Source organism: Nannospalax galili, unplaced genomic scaffold, assembly GCF_000622305.1.
Source record: "Nannospalax galili isolate Female #2095 unplaced genomic scaffold, S.galili_v1.0 scaffold207, whole genome shotgun sequence".
In the NCBI taxonomy this organism is placed as follows: domain Eukaryota; kingdom Metazoa; phylum Chordata; class Mammalia; order Rodentia; family Spalacidae; genus Nannospalax; species Nannospalax galili.
In genome coordinates this window covers 1,348-9,315 of record NW_008358517.1, presented here as the reverse complement: position 1 = coordinate 9,315, position 7,968 = coordinate 1,348, and the positions used below count along the sequence as shown (strand labels likewise).

At 38.4% G+C, this 7,968-nt stretch overlaps 1 pseudogene; it reads right to left on the bottom strand.

Annotated features, from left to right (window-relative positions):
• Positions 1–6,318, bottom strand: part of LOC103724652 — a 90,223-nt pseudogene extending 83,905 nt beyond the window's left edge.
• Between the last annotated feature and the right edge of the window lie 1,650 nt (positions 6,319–7,968).

The following is a 7,968-nucleotide window of genomic DNA, read 5'->3' as shown; positions in this document are numbered from 1 at the left end:
TTGAGTTCTCGATATTATGTTACATAGTGGTAGCAAGCATGTGCAATCCCACCAGCAATGAATGAGCATTCCACTTTTTTCTTATTTAATACCCCATTCTGTCAAATTTGTCTTGTCCTTGTAATTATGTGGATAAGACATTCATTGGAGCATGATGGACCTATCAGTGGCCACTGCATAAAGGAAAACTGGTTTGGCCCTTCCCCAGAAGCCACCAATTCTCCATAGGCTACCTGTTAGGGTTTGGAAATCAAAACCCTTCCAAATAAAAGCTAGAATATTGATGGGCTGGATCTTGTGTAGATCTTATGAAGAAGTTATTGATTTCTTCTTCAAAAAAATTTTTTCACTTGTGCTGCAAGCATACATTTAAATGGCTTTCAAAATGTTATGATTATGCTGATTTATTGGCTCATACATAATATTTTGTCTTTATATTTATGACTACAAATTACAGTGTTGATATTTATGTCAGAGAATGCCAGTGCTTGGGAGTAAAGTAGATCTTATGAAGAAGTTATTGATTTCTTCTTCAAAAAAATTTTTTCACTTGTGCTGCAAGCATACATTTAAATGGCTTTCAAAATGTTATGATTATGCTGATTTATTGGCTCATACATAATATTTTGTCTTTATATTTATGACTACAAATTACGGTGTTGATATTTATGTCAGAGAATGCCAGCGCTTGGGAGTAAAGCATGAACTGGTAACATAGATACTAGTTCTAAAATGAAATACCATTTATTAAATAATCAAATGAAATCAAGTAAAATTCTATGCGCAGCAATTTTCCTGAATTAAGCATCCCGAAGTTTCTACAGAGAAGTAATAATTTAAATAATTTTACTCACTATAAATTATGCACTTTTTCTAAAGAACTATAATCTGTGGAGAATCAATGTACATTCAAGAGAAATCAGAAAACTAACATTTTATTAAAATTGTAAGAACAAATTTACATAAATGAGGTACATGTCTTGTGAAAATTTTATTATGTTAAAATATTTGCATAAACTAGTCAATTGATAATAGAATTTCAAACACAGAAGTGTAATTATTTAAACCTTGAAAACTGTAGTCCTGAAAGTACTATTCTCACACACTTGCATGTGGGGCATGAAAGTAAATTGTTAAGACTTTTAAACACTTACAATAATATATGGACATAGTGACAAGCCATTAGAAGTCATTTTATTTCTACTTTCATTTAGTAGAATATTAGTAGTAGGATTTTCCCCATGGCCTACCACCTATCAAGCCATGAGGTTTGCAACCCCCATGCCACATGTGGGTTCTGTTTTCTGGGAGGCTTTAAATGCAATCAGAGGGCGCATGGTTAATCCCATGCAGTTTCACCACGATTGCACAGATGGGTGTAGCTTGCCTGTCCAATAGTTCACAAGGTTCTCAGGTAGACATGATGATGTTTATTTTTTTCCCTCAGGTAGCATAATTAGCTTCTGTCAGCATGATGAAAGCTGGCCAGTAGGGATGAGTTTTCTAAGTCAGTACCTTCTTGGTAGCTCCATATTTTGGGACTGAACAATTTGTTGTCTTCAGTAGTAGGAACATACCATCAATTTCTGGAGGGTAACCAAGAGTATTGGTAATAGATTGTAATGTTTTTTGTTTAGGCGGGTCTATGGAATCCCATTGCCAACACCTCAAAGAAAAGTAACCCATTTAGGATACAAGATTAGTGTATATCTCGAGTCTAATCAAAGAAGCTCTTAGTTTTCAGTAGAAGTTACCAAAAAAGACCCTCAACTCGTCAATTTGCTGAGAATGAGAGACTGTAGATTGCTCAAAAGGGACATCAGTGTCACAACACTTACCCCAAAGTTCAGTTTTGAGTGCCTGGGAATATTATAAGAGCCAGAGGTTAGGGACAACTACACAGAAACTGTCCTTTCCTAACAGCAGGGCAGTTTTATCTATGAATTCTCAGCAGGTAAGAGAGCATACACAAGATTAACTCAAGTTCAAGCCAGGCAAAATCCCAGCGGGGAGCAGGGAAGAAGAGCAGGAGGTCCTACCAATATTTGAGGGTGTATTAGCATATGGTAGAGGCTGGTATAGGAAGAGGAAGCTGTTATTAAATGTGTGGCACTTGCTAGATCACATACCAGGGCAGGTTCAATACTCAGGAGAATGTGGGAAATATCTATTGGATCCAATAAGTAGAAACAAAAGAAAAGAATCAAAGTTTGATGAATAGGAAAATGGAGGTGGATGGAGGTTAGGGGAAGGAGAACTATGATCAAAGTAAATTGGTATGAAGTTCTCAAAGAATTAACAAAAGTATTATTTAAAAAGTTTTAAGCCTATAATAAATTATGGTTTGCTGAATAAGAAACATGCTAGAATGATTTGCCCAACTTTATATAAAATATTCAATATATCACTGAGTTTTCAATCTGTATCTTTACTTTTTAAACTATGACTTTGTTTGGGATAATGAATACATTTTAGGGATAAAACACTCAGCTCAATATTTATCTCTTATGAATGACATCATAAATTGATTAATATCTTTTTAATTGCCAGAGTTCCTTTCCCCATCATTAGACATACGCTGGAATTCATTGCCATAAACTTAATATATCCTATTTATTTGACACGCCTTGATTATTTGATGCTCTACTTTTTCATTACTAAGAAACGAAATTATATTCTTATATGATTAATTTATATTGTGACTCTTTTGTATTGAATTTCGATGAATTTTATGCAATATATTTTGATCATATTTAGACCTCCTCCTCTATCTCTATGCCTAATTCCTTTACCTTTCCTGTGAATCTGTTTTTAAGAAGTGCTTATTTTCTGAATGTCAAAATGACTCAGTTGGTAAAGGCACCTGCTGTCCAAGCCAAGTATCCTAGGTTGAATTCCCAGAAAATAAATAAATGTAGGTGGAATTGGAGAATCAACTCACAACATTGTCCCCTGTCCTTTATCATGCATGCATAAACACACACACACACACACACACACACACATCCAAACATGCACGGAAACATAAAAAAGTAAATTTAAACAGAAAGTGAAGTCAGTTAAGCTTCTTGTCCTTTCATACTTTTGAAAACTCTTATTTTCAGACATGAAAAATTAAGCTTTTAATTCTTCCATGGTAATTCTATCCTCTTAAGATAATAGAACTTTGGTTTTGAGATCAAGATGTCTTATAATAACTTATATTTTAATAAATTCTTTAAAGCGAATTTGTTAGAATATACCATTGAACTACAGCTACATCTGAGATTATCACAAATTATATATTGCATATAATGGATAATGAACACTTACTGTTAATTTTGTAAAATAAGGATAGAAAACTGTGGTGTATTAAATTGCAAAGTTATGGACTAGGAACAATTATTTATTAAAGAATAAACTCCCCTGTTTGCTTTAGTATTAATTTGATTTGAAATATTTTTTCATTCACAAAGCATTGCCATTGCCTGCATTGCTGATTCTTTGAACTGTCACTCTTTCCCTATGTTCTTCAATTGTAACACGTGAATATGAAAAAATAAATAAATAATGGTAAAATTAAAATGACACCGTAACCTTAAAAGGGAATAAGCATTGCTTAGCATCCCCAGGAAAATAAGTGTCACAATAGATGGAAAATTTATTTGTTTATGTTATTATGTCCCATGATTATTTTTTAAAAAATGAAAATGATAAAGTAAAAGATGTTAAAAGGATATGGGAAATGGAAATATTTTCCAAAATAAGCAAGTGACGAAGGTCAGTTTAGGTTTGTTATATATAAAGGATGAGACAAAAATAATATACACATAATCTTACATTTTCTATGGTCATAGTTTAATCATGTAGTTTAAGGAACAAAATATATGCCTAGTCGATGTTTATCTGAGAATATTTGGTTTTTTACCCAAGCCTTACCTACATAGCACATGATAATTAAAAGTGCCAGATAATTAAAAGGTTAGGTGGAACTAACCTTATTGGATGTTTAACAGCCATAGTTTTAGGCCTATACTAATGTGGTCAGAGGGACTTAAAGGACAGTTTTTTTTCCCCTTGCCCTTCAAGGTTGACTAAGTTCCAGGTGACTGCGGAACATCTCTCAAAATGACCTGTAACTGTGGTGAGTCAGTCACCTGTCCTCTTGTTCAGGGAGGACATGGAGACCCCACAAGATGGACATAAACCAGTGTCAAGCCTACAAAGAGGAAGGTCGCCTCAGAGGAAACATCTCATTCATGCTTCCAAGTGAAGCCAGACATGGTTTAGTAGGAATTTTGACTTATCTTCACATAGATGGAACTGCTAAAAGAAAGGACCCAGGGGCTCCTCCCAAGCCCATGTGACCCCTGAGGAACAACCTTAAGTGTAAAAATAAATTGCTTTATTTGGGCCAACTGTATGATCTTAAACACCCAAAAGGAAAGTATAACCAAAGGTAAAGTCATAAATATATTTCTTTAAGAGTTCAAGGGATTACAATTCCCAGACATTAGGCTTAACACCATGTAAAAAGTTATTTAGATAATTATTTCTCATTGATGATTTTGTTCCTAATGAAAAAGTGCTGCTCAGATTAAGACTTCAAATTTTGCTCTGTGTGTCCCAGGTGCCTGGTTTGTCAAGGGGTGGGGCCTGCTATGGAGAATTGACTGCGGAGTATTAGCCACAGAGGGAAGGGCTTCCGGGCATCATCTTGAGGTGGAAGCCACAAGCCTCTGGGGCATGGAGAGAAAGATGGCCCCAGTGTTTCACCCACATGGATGAGAGATGGGGCATTTACTGTCCTGGGGTGAGACTGTGGGCCAGAGATGAATGGGTGAAAGTTAACAGAGACTATGTGTGGGAGTAGAAGCATTCTGGATAGGTGAGCTGAGCCATGCAAAGCTGGGTGCCAGATGTTCATTTCTTTGCAAGTTCCTCCATTTACCCCCTCCCTACCCAAGATATAAAATGAAAAATTCACATAAAGATATGTTATATGGTTTCTCTGATCATGCAGGAGGCCCCAAGAGAACTTGGGGGACAGTCTGAAATACTGTAGTGCCTGCTTGTAGCTAAGGGAGACAACCTATTGTTCTAAAATGATGGATAAATTTGTTTTCTCTCCTTATCTAGAAGCCTTTGAGAGGGAAATGACACTGGTTCTAACTACTCCAACAGCTACCAAACATACCTGAAATCAAATCCTGAATCCATCACTCTAGAGTCAAGCCTTGGAAGACAAAAGAAAAATGAGGAGGAACCCAATACAGAGATGCTTTTGGAAACCCTTGTCAAGAAATTCCAATGGACTCATATGAACATTTGAAAACTGCCATGTTCTGACTTTTTTTCTAATTCTCTGGCTAGAACTTGTAATGGTAATTACTCTTGTCTTCACTTCTTCACATCTCCTATTCACAATTCAAGGACTTTCTTTTCCCCTTAGAGATAAGAGTTACACAATTTGGGAGTCTTTTAGATAGACCTACTGAAAGCACAGTTGAAAATAATTCAGGACTGGAGATGTAGCTCACTCAAAGCATGGCCAGCATGTGTGTGTGCCCAAGTAAAATCCCCAGCACCACCAAAAGGAATTTTTTAAAATTATTTATTTAATAACCATATAATTAGAAGAAGCATTTCATTACAAAGGCATTGACATAATAACAATTTCCAGAGCTAAGATGCATCTCTTTCAAAATTGGCTGTAAATTTTTAGGTATATAGTTGAATTAATACAATTATACAATATTGTACTCCTTCTAAACCATATAAGACATAAAATTCAATGAGGTTTTCAGCCATTTCTCAAAACTGCTGACAGACCTGAGTTGGTGACATTCCATTCTGCCTACCATCCTCCCGCAGAGCCCGCAGCCTTGGCTCACAGCCGGGGCCCACAACCTTGGCCCGTGGCCTTGTTCTCTTTTCCAGTAAACAGCCCTGCTCTCCAGTAATCAGTAGATTCCTCCCTTAGAGAACTCAGGGCCCCTGTGTTCTGATCGATATGATTACTCACTCTTCACTTCTTTGTTCTCATTCTCTATTTAAACTCATGCTTGTGCTTCAGTAAATGAGACTTGATCAGAGCACTGTCTTGTCTCCATTCTCTGTGTCTCTTTCCCCATTCAATCCCCACTCCTCACTCCAGGTACCCCATTGAAAGTCCTGTGGGCCGGGACATCTGGCACCCAACATGGGTCCTGGATACTGAGGCAGCAGTGAGGGAGACGACGTGAAAAGGAACACGTTCGACAAATTTTGAGACACATCGGAGCCGCCGTGGGAACCTGCCTCGGCTGAAACCGAAAGTAAGTGGAAACGTCCGATCATGGGGCAAGAATTGAGTCAGCATGAGCTTTATGTTAAGCAGTTAAAGGACACTTTAAAGACTCGGGGAGTAAAGGTTAAGACTACAGATTTGTTTCTTTTTTTGATTTTGTTAAAGAAATTTGTCCCTGGTTTCCCCAGGAAGGCTTGATAGACATTAAAAGATGGAAGAGAGTAGGAAGTGCATTAGAGGATTACTATAAAGTTTTTGGTCCGGATAAGATTCCGGTCACAGCCTTTTCATATTGGAATTTAATAAAAGAATTAATAGACAGAAAGGAAGCACCCACCGAGGTGGCTATAAAACAGGCAGAGGATCTGTTACAAAATAGCGCCTGCCCAAAAGCTAGAAAAGTCTCTGCAGAAGAAGTTGACCTTATTTCCCTTGATAGCGATGAGCAGGATTCAGCTAGACAATCTAAGACCCACTCCAAAAGTTCAGATCTTGATTATAACAAGTCAGACCCAAATCCTAAGAACAGTTCTGACGTCGCGCCGCTCCAGCCTGATGCCGCGCCTACTGCCCCCTCTGAAGCTCATCCCCGGCCCCCTCCTTATGCTATTCCATCAACTCTGCCAGCCCTTGAGGCTTTCCCAGTTTTTCCTCCCATTGAGCATTTAAAAGCAGAAATTGACCATTTACAGCAACGCGTGGAGTTAGAGCGCGGTCGCCGATTCCTCCCATTGAGCATTTAAAAGCAGAAATTGACCATTTACAGCAACGCGTCGAGTTAGAGCGCCGTCGCCGTCGCCGAGCATTAGTCGCTGAACTCCAGAGCCTGATAGTCAGCTGTTCGTGTGGTTTGTCCACTACCACGCCCTCTGCTCTTAAAGCCTTTCTGGTTTTAGAAATTATGACGAGCCCATCAGACAACATAACCCCTTCAAGCCACTCTGCTCTTAAAGCCTTTCTGGTTTTAGAAATTATAAAGGGTGGTGGAGATTATGACAAGCCCATCAGACAACATAACCCCTTCAAGCCATCAGACATGAAATAGTTAAAAACTGCGGTGTCACAGTATGGTGCCACGGCCCCTTATACCATTACCCTCCTTGAGGGACTGGCAGAGCAATGGTTAACTCCCTCAGATTGGCATACCCTTGCCAAGGCTCTCCTTCATGGGGGGGATTTCCTTTTATGGAGATCAGAATATTTTGACGCCTGTAAAGAAACCACTAAGAAAAACATTAAGACAATTAATGATGACTGGACCTTTGATATGTTAATGGGCGAGGGAGAGTATGATTCCAATTACACCCAAATGAATTATCCACCTGGCCTTTTTGCTCAGATCCAGACAGCAGCCATTAAGGCCTGGAAAAAACTCCCTGCAAAGGGTGACTCGGGGGGTCTCTCTTACTGCCATTAAACAAGGTCCCGATGAGCCTTTTGCTGATTTTGTTCATAGCTTAACCACCACCGCTACTAGGCTTTTTGGTAGTATCGAGGGCGGTATTGAGCTCATCCTAAAGCAACTAGCGTTTGAAAATGCTAATCCTGCCTGTCAGGCCGCCATTCGCCCTCATAAAAAGAAAACTAACTTAGATGGATACGTGCGACTTTGCGTGAGATTGGCTCCTCCTATCAACAGGGTCTTGCCATGGCAGCCGCACTTAGTGGTAAAACAGTGAAAGACTTCTTAAATGACACAA